This window comes from Temnothorax curvispinosus, unplaced genomic scaffold (genome assembly GCF_003070985.1).
Source record: "Temnothorax curvispinosus isolate PA1 unplaced genomic scaffold, ASM307098v1 QBEX01013138.1, whole genome shotgun sequence".
In the NCBI taxonomy this organism is placed as follows: domain Eukaryota; kingdom Metazoa; phylum Arthropoda; class Insecta; order Hymenoptera; family Formicidae; genus Temnothorax; species Temnothorax curvispinosus.
This window is the reverse complement of record NW_020222918.1, coordinates 1,873,670-1,891,229: the sequence shown is the minus strand read 5'-3', so window position 1 is coordinate 1,891,229 and position 17,560 is coordinate 1,873,670. Positions and strand designations below refer to the sequence as shown.

Here is a 17,560-nt window from a genome sequence, read left to right as displayed (position 1 = left end):
ATTTGTCATGTTCGCATAATATAAATAATTTTATAAAGGAGCTAGCGAACAAAGCTTGTTCTTATAGTGCTTATAATTATATATGACAAGCGACGAATATACTGCATATATATTCCAATTTAAAACTGCAGGTTGATAAATGTCGGACTAAAACACAGCTATCGTTGGAACATTAAAAACCCTTCCCTCCCCGGAATTAAATCGACGCGATTTAATTATCTAAAAATTGTAAAGAAATTATTGCGAAAAATATTACTTCAGCCAAGATCCGAATTATTTTTCGCAATAATTTCTTTACAGTTTTTAGATAATTAAATCGCGTCGATTTAATTCCAGGGAGGGAAGGGTTTTTAATGTTCCAACGATAGCTGTGTTTCAGTCCGACATTTATCGGATCGCAGTTTTAAATTGGAATATATATGTATATATTCGTCGCTTGTAATATATAATTATAAGCACTAAGAACGAACTTTGTTCGCTAGCCTCTTTATTAAATTATTTAATTAAGCAATTTATACTTGATTTATCATATATCGCGTTTATTATTTTCTTTATATGTCTACCTAATTTTTCACATCAGAACTATAAATTCTCTGGTCTAATTGAACAAAGTCTCTTAATTTAACAAAATATTTCGGAAATTGATTAATATTTCAAAGATTGCAACAATCTTAAGCCTCGACATTGCATCTTGGTAGTCTTATCATTCTTTCATTATAATGGAACAAATAATTAGTCCCGCGATGTCCTGTTTGAGTTGGACGCGACCAAGGTCGCGATTACAGCGAACTACAGTAAACCGAAAAGCATTTCTTAACGAAAGGAGCTTTGTTTCCAGAGGCCCTTTGAAGTCACTGTTGTCAGCGATAAATTAAGCGTGTTTGATTGATAAGCAAAGTAACTAACAATAAATTTTCATGACAGCAGTATTAGATTTTATTAAATATATTTATTTATTATCTAAGATAAAAATATTTACTGTAATAGCGATAAAAGCAGATAGATATTTTATTATTTTAGATATATATATTAATGGATAACGTTACCGTTGTTAATTTAAAACCCGAATAAAATTATTATCTCTCAAAGATCATCGAACCGCGAAGATCTCTTAATGTACTTGCTATACGAACAACGATGCATCTGAGTGCATTTATTGACGTGTCAGAAGGTAGCCAACTTCTTTCCAGTCTCCACCCAGCTTTTAAGATAATTAAATGGACAGTCGGGACCGTCGAGACCGACGGACTGGCAACGAAAGCTTTAGCTTGGCGTGAAGGAGGCCACGTTATACTTATATTACGTATACGTCCGCGTTGCGTGCTTCCGATGATGGATTTAGGACGTGCGAGAAATCAAGCTAAATAAAATTATATTCTTATAAAATTTATGAAAAGGACTACTTCTTGTAGTGCCATACGCTTCATGTAGCGTGTAGGCGTTTACGTGTTCACTGCGTAATGCGCAGTGTGCTCTGCTCTTCTGCACGTCTAAATAAAGTGGCAGCATCTGGAATGTTGCACCAGTTCCTGTGCAATGCTGCCTGCGGCCCAGACCTCTTCTTCCCTCGATCTTTCCGGTGAGAATGGTTTTGAGGAGGTCGTATTTGGGTCCCCGTAGTATGTGTCCTAGGTATGATGTCTTTCTTTGCTTGACTAGATTCAGTAGTTGCCGGTGGGTGTTGGCCCGATGCAATACCTGTTCATTGGATGTGTGTTCTGTGCAGCTTATTCTTAAGAGCCTTCTTAGCGTCCACATTTTAAAGGCCTCTATTCTGTTGAGGGATTTAACTTTAAGTGACCAGGTTTCCACTCCGTATAACAGTATTGGCCATATGGAGATGTATGAGAGCGCATAGACCACCTCTGACTCCAGTATTGGTGGGCCAGACGCGTCATTAGATATCTCACCTGGAGCCACCGATCGTATGTCGTCGAACAGATCTTGTATGTACTCCTCCCATACTCTACTGATATCTTGAGGGTCTATTAGAATCTTATTGTTTTTTGTAATTTTTGTACTGTTTGTTTTCTTAAAGGTATTGGTAATCTCTTTTAATTTTTTGTGGAAATGGAAGTCATCATGTTTCGCATGCAGTGCCAAAATCATGCTAAAAAAGGGTCAAATAATTTGTTTAATGCATATTTTGATGCGCAAGAGTATATTTCTTCATTGGACACGTTCCTTCTTATTTTGTTCATTGCATTGCCGCTCGTATATGTAAATTCTACAAAGTACGTTGTTTTGAAAAATATATTTATGTATAATATCCGATTATCCCCTGTATCAATTTGCCTTTTCTATCCTGTTTTTCTTTTTCTTTCGTTGGTTACATGCGTTTTCTGTGCGTAGTTGAACGGAAGCGATAAATGACGTGAATAATAAATGAGACGGAAATAACGAGTAAAAGGTAGTCTGATAATCTACGACCCATTTCGCCAATTTTTATCAGAATCTCTTTTTTTAACTCGTCTTTCTTATTTTTATGTAGGTCTTTTCGCGTTTCTTTTTCTCTCTTTCCATTCGTTTCTTGTATCTCCTCCTATTCAACATGCTCGTCGAAAGGAAAAGATAACAAGTAAAGATGCGACAACTTTGTGCAGCCGCATTCTTTTCTCAACGAACTAAAACCGAAGTAAAAAAAAATGCGGAGCTGAAATTGATTTTCAAAATCGACAAAATTTCTTGCCTAATTTTTTAAAAGTTAACTAATGTCGATTTTTATACAAAAGGTAGTGTTGAAAGCATTTTGTATCTTTATTTGTATAGGTATATTAAATTCTTGAATAATTGGAAGAACTTATAACAGCATCCCGTTTTATTAATTAAATTTGTTAAAATATTTATATATAATTTTTTTTAATAATTGCTAAAAAATTTCGGTTTAAGCAAATGTTAAAGATTACTAGCATGGTTAGTTTGGTTCATAGCTAAATAGTGATCTAGTAATCGTTCAGCTTCGTTACTTGTTGAACGTGAGCTATTGTCTAGCGCCGTTTATTCTACCTAAATAGATTTCGAAGCGAATCAATAAGACAATAAGCCCACATAAAGGTAACTACTTCACATCGATTACATTCGCTTTATACTATCCGCGTGATTTGTACGAAAACTGAAGTAGGACACTCACAATCAGTTGAATAACCCGTTGTTATCTCCAAAGTAAACAACAAGTTAGTGTAAATACCTCGGTAAATACAATAATTGTTGCTCGATCGAATTTAGCAAATATGAAAATGAATCTAGTCTTGTGCGCATTATTTTAAAAAATTTAAATTATTATTAATTAATAGAATTTTGCTATAAAGTCTTATAAAAAATTTGTAAATTATTGTATAGATTTATTACATAGCTTTTCATAATTTTATTAATATGAAAATTTTCTCAGCAACAATTAATATTGAGGATTTGTAAATGGTAATTTTCTGTAATATTGTTCTTAAAAATAATATATTACTATTTCCAAATGCGTATAATCTACTCTATAATATAATGGTTTAAATCTTGTTAAAAATAATATGAGTTTTTATAAATCATTTCTTTTCCATATTTTATGTTGGCTTTCATTTTTATAAGGTATTTTATGTTAACTTTCTGTTCTATACTAAATATATCATTTTTTGTCATATTTGTTTCATATTGTCAAACACCTGATAATGACTATAATAGTTTGGGTTACAAATAATCACTAAAACTCAACTATTTCCATTCCGCGTAAGACACAATGATAATCGTACGTGCATGGTACAAATCGATATTGACGAAGTTTTATTCAATCGTTTGATAATTGTCATTTGATGCGCAGCACGCGTCATTGTCCATAGTTAACTTTCATCTCGAACAATACTGATTGCAGGTGCAAAAATAATACCGTAAAAGCTCAGTGCGTGCTCCTACGAGATATGATAAGTTACTTGTCCTGAAACGGATTCAATTTCAAGTTTCCTGCTAGAGACAAAAGGAAGCTCAAATCAAAAGGACTTCTAGCAAACTAATAGAGCTTCCCTGCAATTCTATACATTATACAGTACGAGGAAAATAGCTTCAAATTTTATGTATATAAAAAAATTGTATCGCTGGTTAGAATTTGTAAAATTTCAATTTACATTATTAGAATATAGAAATCTGCTTTACACATTGAGAACTACGTAGTGGGCATATTTGTTAAACATATTATTATAGGTATATATATATATATATAGGGCGTATCAGACCAGTTATCCCACCCGATTTTTTCATAAACACGAGGTGAGACGAAATTGAGGAGAAATGTTAAGTCTCATCCTATATCCGAAAAATAGAATGAGGATATTTTCATTTTCCGGAACTGACCAGAAGTAGTATAGTTACTACTGCGGTCAACTTTACACCATATCTCTTCGTATTAATCAAGTCAATGTTATTCAATACATATTGTTTTTTTTATAATAATATTTGAATTTACTTGTTTTTAAATTCTAATATATTTATATTTAGATATTTGTCGATACATAAATGCAAACGCCGCGTAAAAAGAAAAAAATGCCATGCTCTCTGACATTCCAAAATTCATTTTATACAGTTTTATTTATTCGATTTCCTGCAGGCGTGCATATTACTCTGAGCTACTCTCGCTTGGAAAATCAAATAATCCATTTATGGGTGAGTGCATTTTAACGTACACTGTATCGTGCTAAAATGCATTCTGTTAAAATCCTAGGTCGTCTATATATAAATGGTGAACGATATGGCAAACGATAATTAATATCAGGGATTAAAAATTAAAATTTTGATTAACTTAAATTTCAAAGTCATAAAAGAGCAAAAAGATAATCATATTTTTGAGTAATTAAACAAAACGTTTTAGTTTGAATTAACTTCATAAGATATAAGCCATAAACAATTACATTTTTTATATTTTTTTAAAATAACAGTTTTTTAGTCACATACTTTTGTTTCGAATGTTTCTTCAATTTTCGTTCCGTTCTAGCTTTAGCCACAGAATTAAATTTATATCGATATCTGTTAAAAATATTAAAATCAATTCTCCCTCGTAATTCGCATCTCGTAAGTAGTATCTAACTTCGCAAACTCGAAAATTCTGATTTTAATAAAACTTCCCACACATGTAGGGGGAGTAAAAAGATGAATTTTAGATATTTTTTGCAGCTGCCCAAAAGCTGTTTTAAGGGATGAAACCACTCCTCATATGTACCTATAGAGCGGTTTTCTGCTTTTCTCGATATATGTATTTCGAAAAGTATTCGAGATATCAAAAAATGTTTCAAATAAAAGTTTTATGGTAAAATGTTCTCTATTCAACAACATTAAAATATATTTTTTTAAAATAATTTTTTAAACAAAAATTTTTTTTTTCAAAATTTTATTAATATGGTTAAATAGAGATGTTTTTACCATAAAACTTTTATTTGAAACATTTTTTGATATCTCGAATACTTTTCGAAATATATCAAGAAAAGCAAAAAGCCACTCTACATATGAGGGGTGGTTTCACCTCTTAAAACCGTTTTTGGGCAGCTACAAAAAATATCTAAATTTATCTTTTTACTCCCCCTACATATGTGGGAAGTTTTATTAAAATCAGAATTTTCGAGTTCGCGAGGTTTCCTTGTGAGTAACTTGTGTCAATTTTTTCACATATAAAACGCTAAAAATGTATGTGCTAGATTTTATTTCTCAAATAACCAGCTTAATAATATTTCTTATTTTTTTTTTATAAATCTTTCAAGGCCATTTTAGCTGCTGCAACATAAACTCTTTCGTATAAAACAAATATATTCTTTGCTAGCTTTACAGTCCAAAGATCACTGAATAGATAAGTACAATAGGTTTTGTGCATTTCCGCCAGATTGCAGTATGCTGTGTATTAACGTTAGAATTACAGAGTACCTATAATCTTCTCTCTTCCCTCACAAGCGATTCCGTTTCGAATCCTATTTGATGCATCGATACGATTTTTATCGATGTAACAGTCATTATACCATAGGTAGTAAAGAGAAATGGAAATGCTTGAAAAATAAACCATATATTTATAATTGTTGGGTCCCGAGGGGAAGGGTGTAGCAAGAAACCGAAGCCCGTAACTTATACGTTCCGTTTATTTCTGGGACTTGCGCGGGATCGGCACGTCCCGCCCCAACAATAATATTTTTAATATTTATATACTCGATAGAATATGAGAAATCTCGAGCTTTCATTGCAACGGGAAACAAAATATAAAATTGCGATTAATATCGGACTCAGATATAAGTAAAACAAATGCGACATATGCGCGCCGAAATTTGCCGAAAGGCGTAAATGTAAAAAAAAAAACACAGGCTACACTGGCTACAGCCAGCATATTATACATATAATCCATCCGTACGCCGTACGGTCGCATTTGTGCACGTCCATCGATTCGAAAGTAGCGTCGTTGTGTATAGCGGAAACGTGTGGCGATATCAAACCGGGCGCAATACGACGTTCTATCGTTGTTGATGCGACGTGAAATCGAGTATCGAGGACGAGGATGCTTCAAAGCCGGACACTGTCCGTCTAAATCGGCATCTGCACGCATCTCTGACGCGCATGACAGACTCGGATAGAATTAAACTCGTGCTGTCTATAAGCGATATCGATATAACCGGTCGACTTCGCGCATTAAACTTGACCGAATGGGTCAGCAACGAAATTACACGGCATAAAATGCCGTTTTATACGGTAAAACGGAAATTATAGAACACACGATGCTCTCTTCGGGAAGAGCAGGTGTTTGCACGCGACACAGATGCAGATGTGCAACACGCTCTGCGCGTAATTGCTCTCGCCCGCAATAAAAGTAAGAACTTTTCTACTCAACCTCCATATTGTTCTTTTACAATTTACGTATGTCACTTTTTTCAATATCTCAAGATTATATTCTGTCCGTCTGTCTATCGACCGACTTGTATCGATAATAACGGATTCTAGGTATTGATATATAGGTATTAGCAAACTTCAATTTGTACATGTACGAGTCATACTTATTCTGTGACAGTTCGATTTTTCTGTTATTTTGAATCTGTCACTTTTTATCGCATCCTTTTTCATTCACCACTATAAGAAACAATCATATAAAGATACGCATCGTCTAATAAGTTTTAAGAATTTCTCAGTCACGAGGAATATATTGTAAGCATTCCACTTTGCTAAATTCGACCTTTTTTCCTGTCTGTATTATAAAGAAGATAGGTACTGTACTCTGTATTATAATCACTAATCCATGATTTATTAAACTTTACGGTCGTTTCCGACATGCTAATGCTTTCGTCTCAGCTATAATCTTTTAAAGTAAATTAAGAAAAGTTAGGTATACGTCAGAAGATCCGTATTTTTCTTTCCTAATAAAATAAGCAAAAATAAAATATGGAAAATTACAGCTCGTTTATTAAAATTCAGAGAAGAAAAGAAGGCTAATCCACGGTTATACTGATGTACAGACTTTGACGTTAACTTTTTATATTATTACAGCAAAAAAGTGTTGAAAGAAATTCTTCCCACAGATGTAACTGTATGATATATTATGTATTAGATGACACAAAATTTGTCAGCAATAATTTTTTTATTTTATTTAGAAATAAACATTAACTGAAATAAGCGTGCAGGCATCAGTTCGTGGTGCTAACAATAAGTCATATCACGGTGAATGTACATATGCGAAACGGAACAGATCTCGCAAGATTTAGCTCTATTTTGAAATAAATCGACATTTGAATTTTATTAACAACAAAACTTTCTTTTCTTATTCATAGCTAATTTGAAATCTAAATTGATAGCTAAAAAAAGTCTTTAATAAAAAATTTCAACCAATAATTTGTCAATTTGTATAAGATTTCCGAATTTTCAGATTTTGCATATATTGGTCTTTGTTCAAAATGATGTATTAGCTGCCATAGATATTATATAGACACGCTATGCACAGTCACAGTATGATTGCAGTGGCAAGAATGACTACATTATCTCGTCGTTGCAGCCAATCCTGAAATCCTCTCGACAGTATGCTCGTCTCTATATAAACTCACTTAACGCGTGTGCAGGTTTCGCGTGTAAATTACAATTGCGTGTGGTTTGCAGTTGTTATTCAGTCGTTATCGTCCGTTGCACTCTGTCACTCTGTCACGATTTTCTTTTTTTTTTTTTAATTAACACGAGATAATGCAACGACATTTATGAATGTTACGAATTACGTACATAAGTGAAAAATTATATTATTACGAGTTTCTTAAATTTAAATGGTTAGATAAAGAAGAAACTAAAAGAAGCAGAATTACATTTCGGTGCCCTAAATCTCTGCCCCATGCTACATTGTATTTTCTAGTATACGGTCCAGTAAGCAACAGTCTATTTTTTGCCAAATAAAAAAGCTATAAATTTCCATTTCCTGCCATCACACTGGACGCGGCGCGACAAGGGATCCCCTTCCAGATTCAAGAGTCAACCACGGGTGGAAGTTCTTTGTGAAGTTACAGGCCACACAAGAACACACAAAGTGATCGGCCGAATGGCTCGATGTATCGCACTGAATTCTTGCATTCGCTTTTGGTCCGTCATGCAAAACTACCCGCGAACAATGCATTCGGGCCGCGAAGCTGCGTCGCGAAGCCTGCGCCTGAGATTGGGTACAGTACAGTACAGAGATAACGTTATTATACCGTTCCTATAGATTTGCAATAGCGTGAACAATAGCGGTATTTCTTCCGAGCGATGGGACGCATGCCGATATCTCGGCGAAATGAAATGTTGCAGTATAGTAACAAAGAGGCAAATAGGTAGCCGGCGTGCGATCGACGGCTTGCCGAGTAAATAATGGCGGAATTGTCCGAATGCGACACGTGGGCACCGAAAGTATAGAAGTACATACTTATATCGCGGTAGCGCAATGACTTTTTCATTACCGGATGTTCAAATTTTATTTGTTACGATGTATTTAGCTGCAATGTATACGATGGACATACATATATGTATATAAGTAGCGAGTTGAGATTTTCCACGTATCATGATATATATACATATACTGCAATCGTCAACACGTCAATCGATAACACGAACCACTGACAGAAGCGTTTGATCGCCTAGGACTGCTCTATCATGAGGACCATTAGACCACTTGTCGAATACTCAAATTTATGAGAATCCAACTTTTGATTGTTTATCTCCTTTCAAAAATTATTAAATCGCGAAAATTATGTAGTTACAACGCCATACAAACAGTAATTAGTAATTATTTCCTCAGCATTGTCGCAGTATCTCTAAGTCAAAGCTTTGTCTACCTAAGGCATGAATATTTACCTTCGATTATCGGATGCATTATTGGCAAGCAGCGTCGCGCGATTATAACTATAGATATATCTAATTTCTAAGATCTTACCATGCGGAACATATATTCCGATAGATCTAGCATCTCATAATTGCCATTGAGCGTCGTCCAATCTCGACCGACATTTGACGTATACGCGCCAAGTATGTGCATTATTACGTGCTAGTAAGAAAGTAAGAGAAATAAGGTTCTAAACGTCAAATGTATATTGCAATCAAAATAAAATTCTAATACATTTTATAATAAACAATAATAATATGAAAGAAATATAAAAATGTATAAATAAAAATAAAAAATCTAAAAAATTACAGAACCAACTAGATGACAGAGCGAAACATAACAGAGGGTATATTTTATGATTATATTTATAAAATCTTTCTCTTATACGGAGTATAAACTAATAATTTAAAAAGTTAAATCTTGAACGGATTATGTTTCCTTTTACTTCATTGAATTTTATAAGATCGTAATTGAAGAACTTGCTATGCAAAAGTGACGTATGTGCATGTTTAGCGGAAAATATGTTGCGCTATTCATATTTACGATTAGTTGTTGGGCATTTTCTGTAAGAAACCTTGCTCGAACACGTCTGAAAGAGAAACTAATAAAGTTCTCCGATCACACATCGTACGAGCCGGTCTTACAACTGCACGCTGAACAAGCACAGGGGACTTCTTGACGGCACAAAAGAGGATATTTTGATGTACTTTGAACTCTTGGCGCAGCTTTGCAGCGCGAACGAGCTTTTATTGTGCGACAGACGGCTTATAACAATATCGACTTATAGCTTTGTATTACATTTACGTTTGCGTTTTCTTGAACAAACAATCGGCAACAAGAGTAAATAGCTGCGTATAGTAAATAGCTTAAATCGAAATTCCACATAATCCAACATAAGAAGAGATTAAAACAGTAACGTGGACGAAAATAAGTGTAGATATATAGCGTTCAACAACTCGCAAGTTCAATTTTAACAACGGTTATTCTGAATATAGAGCATCTCATCTTAGCCAATCAATATTGAGAAGAATTATTTTATCATTTACATTAATTTCCTAATTTTTTGCATTATCTACGTATCTCTATAATAAAATTTTTATAATTCTATTAAATTGAAATTTATCTAGGATTTAAGATTTAAAATTTAAGGATAAAAAAGAATATCTTTTACTTCTCTATAAATAATACATCGTTAAAAGTCTTTTATTTTTTCAATCGTTACATAACTCGGGATTTATTAGCTTCAACATTTTCGTTAAAAAAAAATTTACTTCAAACTCATCAAAGAATCGATCATTTAAAATCAACGTTGTGCAAATTGAAATACTCTCTTTGTTCTATCTATTTTTCATCAAAATTCAAAAACATTCCATATATGCCATATATTCAATTTTCAGGTATAGAATTCAATTTTTAGTTATATTTAAAATCAATTATAATCTGCAAATATGTCAAAAATGTTCTTGTAAGTATTTTATTTCACTGAGGCATTTTTCAAGGCGCGTGTATGTATTGCGGCAACTTTGATAAGAATGTCGACTTGATTTTCTCGCGTTGATACTTGTAATAAATCCTCGCCGTGTTTTCGTATTACGTCGCAGCCGGAGCATCACGTTTAGCGCATGTTTTTTTGCGATGAAACGCATTAATGGGACGCGTGTAACCTTGTAGATAGACAGCCGCTTCTGCGTTACAGCCTTCCGCGATTTCCCGCACGTAACGTCATAAAATTACAGGCAAATTGCCATATTACCGAAAAGTTTTCCGATAAAACCGTCACGTTCACGAAAAGTCCCTCTACTTTCGTCTTCGACTTTCGGTAAATTGTTTTCCGACGTGAGGCAGGTACTTTCGTCATGTCTCTCAAGCGCCAGCTTTTCTATTGTTTTTTAGTTTTTTTGTGTGATAAAAACAAACTTGGGATGTGTCCCCGAATACTGTTTATGTTTGCATACCAATTGGTACTTATTGTCAGTTAATAGAAACTAAAGAAATATCGTTTGCTAAAGTTAGTAACAATATTATTTGCTAAAAATGTCTTTTTAGAATTTAGTTTTACTAATATTTTTCACGATTTTTGTCTGTGTTGCAGCTTACGTCTGGATATTATGTGATTCATTTTACCTTCTTATTGCTCAATGTCATTTCAGTCTTTCGGTCTAGATCTCTCGTTTTCTCTCGTCGACGCATTAAAAGTGATTATATTCATTAATTAGTACGACATAAAAGTGACTCGCGCACCGAGTAAGCTTGTGCTCGCAGCGAAGCGACCGTTAGGTAAAAGAGACGTCATTTTTACAAAGTCTCGCGTATGTCAATGTGTCAAAGTAAAACTCGTTAAACTTTGTTTAACTGCGTTACATGATAATATGTCGCCGATAAATTACAAATAAGATAAATAGAAGATCCATCTTCCTCCTCGATGTTGCGCCCGGCGTTGAATTTTTCATGAAAGAGGTAACTCGTCAGCGATCGAATTTGAACATTTATTAAGCTATATCTCGGTCGCTTCATCACGTTGATGTTATAAAGGAAACTTGTGTAAATCGCTTAAAAGAGAACATCTTGTTTAATGGGTAAACTCGGGATAAACTGTGCAGATATCGGCCATTTACGGAATATTTTCAGTTTTCATTGCGAAATGTGTGTTTGTTTCTATCAGTATTTCACTAAAAATAAGATATGGTACAATATAATGGCGATGCCATTATATTTCTCTTTTATTGTCAGTTTCACATACAAATAAAAAGATATAGACAAGCTTGTAAATGGTTGACATTGATTTTCCATTATACAAATGAGTTTTAAGCATGCGGAAAAATTTATTACGTGAGTAAATCTATAATTTACAAATAGATAAAAAGATTTATAAATCCGCTAAACGGCTAAATGATTGTGGAGGATTAAGAAGATCTGGATTAAGAAAAATGTATGATAAACGATTTAATTTCATAAAATTAAAAATTTTTGACTTTTTAAAAATGAATTAAGTTACAATCGCTTTTTAAATGCATATATTTTCAAGTTATTTATTTTATACTTTGTTTTTTAAATATTCCCCTTTTAAAGATTAGGAATTTTATTCTGCGGAATTAATACTCGTCTGACTTCTTAAAATCTTATTTTTACACCAGTAAATTCGAATGCAAGAGCAGTGTATATTGTATGCGTTCTCTATACGCATAAGGGAATTCCACGCATCGATTATATTTATTTTTCTCACTTTTAAAATCATTTAGGTCACGTCTCTCGACAGTAAAGCTAAAGCACTCATGATGACGAGGTATAGATTGTAGAGCACAAACAACCCTCCAGCTTGAACATTCGTCGATCTCCTCGACACACGCGTGTTCGAGACAGACGCGTGAAATAAAAAAAAAACGCGATTTTTTGGAATACTGAAATTGGCTTTGCAATAAATTCGATGGCGTTTGAGATCTAACGGATATATCGAAAACACACTCCCACGATAATTGCTCCGCATTGAAATTGGATATCGCGACGAGACTTGACACTACATACTCGAAACGTACTCGTGCCCGTGTAACTCTTAAATCATCGTTAACAAACAAAACGTCGTAACGGAATATCCAGTTCAAATGCGGATTGAAAATTATACGAGTTTCGTGATTAATTTAATTTTTACGTTAACTTTTACGTTGTGTTAATTTTAATTATGTTTACACTACATAAGAAATTTGTTTAATTATGCCGTTGAATTATACACTGCTAAGATATATCGATCTGACCACAAAGCTCGCTAAGTATTTATTATACTTTGCGTTACTTCTTTTAAGAAGAGATAGACATTTTGATCGGACAGCAAACTGATTGCAAACTGTGCTTAAGTCTTAAGTAAATAATTTATTACTTATATTCGCGCTTTCCTTTATCTTTCACTTTATATAACTTTAAAAATGCACCATTGTGCCCGTAAATATGTATATTTCTTGTAAAATATTGCTATACGCATGCATTGTTTTCTAATTTTTTTTCTAACAATCATATCATGTACAAAACATAAATTAAAAGTAATCTTGAGGTTTGATAAGCTCTAATTAAAAGAATGAATAGCTATATCCTCAATTAATTTCAACTAATATTTATAAGATCAGGTCATAGCAAAAACATGACTTATAGGTTGATCAGAATTAATTCAGATGGGTAGAGATCAATTTACATGTAAATGCAACACGTACTTAAAATTGCCCGATTCAAATGAACCATATTACGTATTCAGTGGCTGAAATTTGAAATACGAGGGTGGTTAAAACGAGGTGGACGGAATCGCTCGGCCTGGCGGTCATTCATCGTGAAAGAGCATTACGCTGTACGCGTATAATTAGCCGGAATTTATGAAGACGGCCGCATAGAATAATTGAGAAAGTACAAAAAGCGAAAGGACTCTCATCCGCATTACGGCGGAAAAAGTAAAGTTCTTGGCTGTTGAATCGAAATGTCGACATACCGCCCATACCGGCGTAATTCGCTAAAAGTATGCGGCCATACGTCGCAAAAAGGTGTGAAAGGTTACGTATCGAAACTTAAAAAAAAGGAAAAAAAAGAAAGAGAAAAAGACAAACTGACTGCGTCGTATATACATACGCTCTGGTTAGCGCGAGCAAAGATTTTTATGTACGTTTTTTTTTCATAAATATCGATCCGATCCACACATTGGACGAACCATAAACTCGACTATTTCGCGCGATGTTTGCTTATCTTTCGGCTCGGCTTCCAAGTTCATTGATCGTAATGAGGGGAATTTTGAGGGGCGCCGATATATATAGAAATAAAACTATGTGCGAAAGTAGAGAGAGAGAGAGGGGGGGGGAGGGGAGTAAACAAGCAAAAAGTGATAAGTATTAGAGAGCTTTCATGAATAAATAAAACGCGAACTGATTTTCGTCTCTCGCAGTCTTTCCATCAAGACAAGATTCTGCCAATTCACTTCTGGAACATCTATTTATATCTTTATCCTCGATAGCTCGATTGCTCCGTCAAGTGCTAAGCAAACGACATACATGAATAATCAGTCGAAAACATTGCCGGATTAGTTATCGATGCGACAGGATATTTGCCTTATTTGCTGTATTGGTCTAAGTCGCGTTATCCCCTGATGGCTGATCCTCTCCGCTACGTGCTAAGTTTCTTAATCAACCGTTTATATCATTAATCAGCCGACACTGCGGTACAAGTGTACAAACACTACGAACGAACATGCAGCGGAATAGGCAAGAGGGTAGTAGTGGCAGTGTAGGGAAAATAGAGAAGCAGCACCGTGTGTATCGTGTACCGTGAGCCGTGAGCCGTAAGTCGTGAGCTGTGAGCGTTTGCGGGGGTGAGTGAAGAGGGTATTGGTGGGCGGACGGGGGACGCGCGCGCGGCGCAGTCAGCGAATCAGCAGGATACCGCACCTGATCAATTAAGCTGCTAATCGTGCCGAAATCACTGGTCACTATCGCCACTGTTATCCGTCGAGTGTTCTCCACTATCTCGCGTACCAAGCATCCGACTTCGTGTTTCGCTCGTTTTTTGGCATCGTCGTCTTCCGCCGCTTTTCCTTCTCGTTCTTTTCGTTCCTCTTGTTCCGAATCCCTATATCAGTCTCAAATCGGTCGAATGGTTATTGGATGGACAAGATATTATAATTGGGCAGCAATTTCGTTGACAGCTGCTCGTCGAGGCTGGTTGAGGCGGCGGCGTCAACGAGCACGAGCACGGTGACGACGAGCTTACGAGCTTGCGCGACCCTCGCACCTCGCACGACTAACCGAGGCCTGGAATCCACTGGAATCGGGGCTTGCCTGCCACCCTAGAGCCACCCTTACCTTTACCGTGAACATTGAAGAGCGGCGCCACCCGCCACGAGCGCTACCCCACGGAGAAACTACCCTTTGGATTCGGATCTGCTTCGTGCCTTCGTGGGTCGTAGGGGAGGAGGGAGGATTGTGCCACGCCAGCGCAGCGATATATCGGGTGTGGTGCGGTGCGGTGCGGGGGCCGGTCAGGTGGCGTACAGCATAAAAGCTCTCCAGATTCTTAACCCGCCGGAAGATTTTTACACATTTTCGTGCTTCACACGGCATATTAGCAATAAAAAAAAAAAAAAAAATAATAATAAGTACGAATTGTTGTTGATGGAGACTAGATTTACGTATTTGATTTGATATTTACCGCGTGGCATTTATTTCTCTCTTTATCTCATTCGACATGTTTGTCAATAGCATTTTCTTGTGTCGATAACGTCTTCTTTTATCTCCTAATATTTGAGAGGTATTCTCTTCTCGGTATTTATGTATTACAATTTACATTTATACTACTACTGTCAGAGAGAACTGTCATGTAATAAATGTCAGATGTAAATGTGCGTTAAAAAGCAATTTATTAGATATTATCGTGGCGAATAAGATGAAACTGCACAAATAAAACTTTTCAACTTTTCTCTTGTAACTTTTCTCTTGTGCATGTAATTGTAAAAGATGTACTTTTATAAAATAAACAATATTTTATTAACGTAAAATTGATATATTTTCTATACACAATACTAATAAATAAAAACATATTATAATATACCTTTTTATTTGAGTAGTTCGAAGTATATTAGTGTCTATCTATCTAGCTGTCTCTCTTTCCTTTTCTCTCTTAATTGCTTTTTTTTATTAATTTAATGCAAATTTTTCAAATGTTATTTATAAAAAATTATTAAAAATTATATATTAATTATAACGCAATTAGTTTCTTTATTATATTATTTTAATATTGCTGTTATTTTATACATTTTTTTTATTGCAAAATTAATTATCAATATAAGTGCAATAAAATTCTCCTCCGTTGAATTTTTATTTTACATATTTACTCACATTTATTTTATATATTCAATTTATATACGTATATTCTTGTCCACATTATCCAATTTGAATTCAATCTGTATTATTTGCACATTAATCCGATTGCACTATCGAACTGTGCCCATCTTACTATAGATTTCCCTTACTTACGTTCCTTTTCCTTCACTTCAAGGCGATGTGCTCGTGGTTTCTTTTTCTCGTGTTTTTCTTTCGTGTCGTTCAACCACCTGTAACTCCTTTGAGATAGGCATTTTAAGCTGCATGCATTTCTTCTTTAATCCCAACGTTACACTCTTTCGCATCGTTTTATATTTTTCATGTGGATCGAAAACTTTAATAGTAAATCTATCTGAACGTTATCTCTATTAGGTTTTAATTGTTCAATCAATTATTCAAATTGCTATCCAAAAATTGTATAGGTTTACTAAAAGATATAGCATTATTGTGTCTTTCTTCTTTTATCTATCTGACAAAATTTAGATTAAATTCTTACATTTTAAAAATTAGACGCAGCCATTTCTTGTATTTTTTATGAATTCTTACTATAATTATATAATTATAATATTGTAAATTTAAGGGTTTCTGCGTGAATTAATACAGAAGAACATTTTTTTTACAATTTTTAAGTTCTTTAAGAGAAAAAAGCTGCATTATATAAAACTAATTTAACAATACACATATTTATAAATGTAGAATTTTTTTTTATAACAATAAAATAATGCATAAAAAGTAAAAACGTAAAAATGTATCAACAGTCGAGTAAATTAATTCAATTAAAAATAGATGTTCTATATTACTCGCCATTCGTAAAATAGAAAATGTGTAATGTCTTATCGACATCTGAAAAAACAGAAAATGTGTAAACTTAATAGGAAACGTGTGACAGACTCTCGCGATACAATGTATTTATAAATTATATGTATGTTTATAAATTAAAGTGATGAAAATCATCGATAAAAAGATAGCAATAAAAATTAATTTATTAATTTTTTGTCTAACGAGAGTAATAGCGCGCCACAAAATGCAAAAAAATAAATGATGATAAATTTTTGCATACTTGTTACGTTTATAGTAGACATTTATATTTAATATTTGTTATTCTACATTTATATTGTTAAATTATTGTGTTACTTCATCCAGAAAATAAATTCTAATTTATAATTCAATCACACAATTTTAGTTATTAGCTTATTAATATATTGCACAAATATAATAATTGCAAATGAGAATTCTAAAAATAATAAAGTGAAAGAATAACGAGAGATTCTTATATTTATCGCTCATGTATTTTTATACTCTATTTTTATATTAATTCTATATTGCTGCGATTCAATGATTGCTTAGAGAAAATTGTTGCGAAAAGAGCTACGTCGTAAAC

At 34.0% G+C, this 17,560-nt stretch overlaps 1 protein-coding gene across 2 annotated transcripts in view; it reads right to left on the bottom strand.

Moving 5' to 3' along the window:
* LOC112463326 overlaps positions 1-15,173 on the bottom strand; it is a 31,249-nt gene extending 16,076 nt beyond the window's left edge. The window contains exon 1 of one of the 2 annotated variants that reach the window (XM_025029679.1): positions 14,749-15,173. The gene's annotated coding sequence lies outside the window, so the exon portion shown is untranslated. The remainder of the gene's footprint in view (positions 1-14,748) is intronic. The other variant, XM_025029678.1, reaches the window with a different exon arrangement.
* Positions 15,174-17,560: the final 2,387 nt, after the last annotated feature.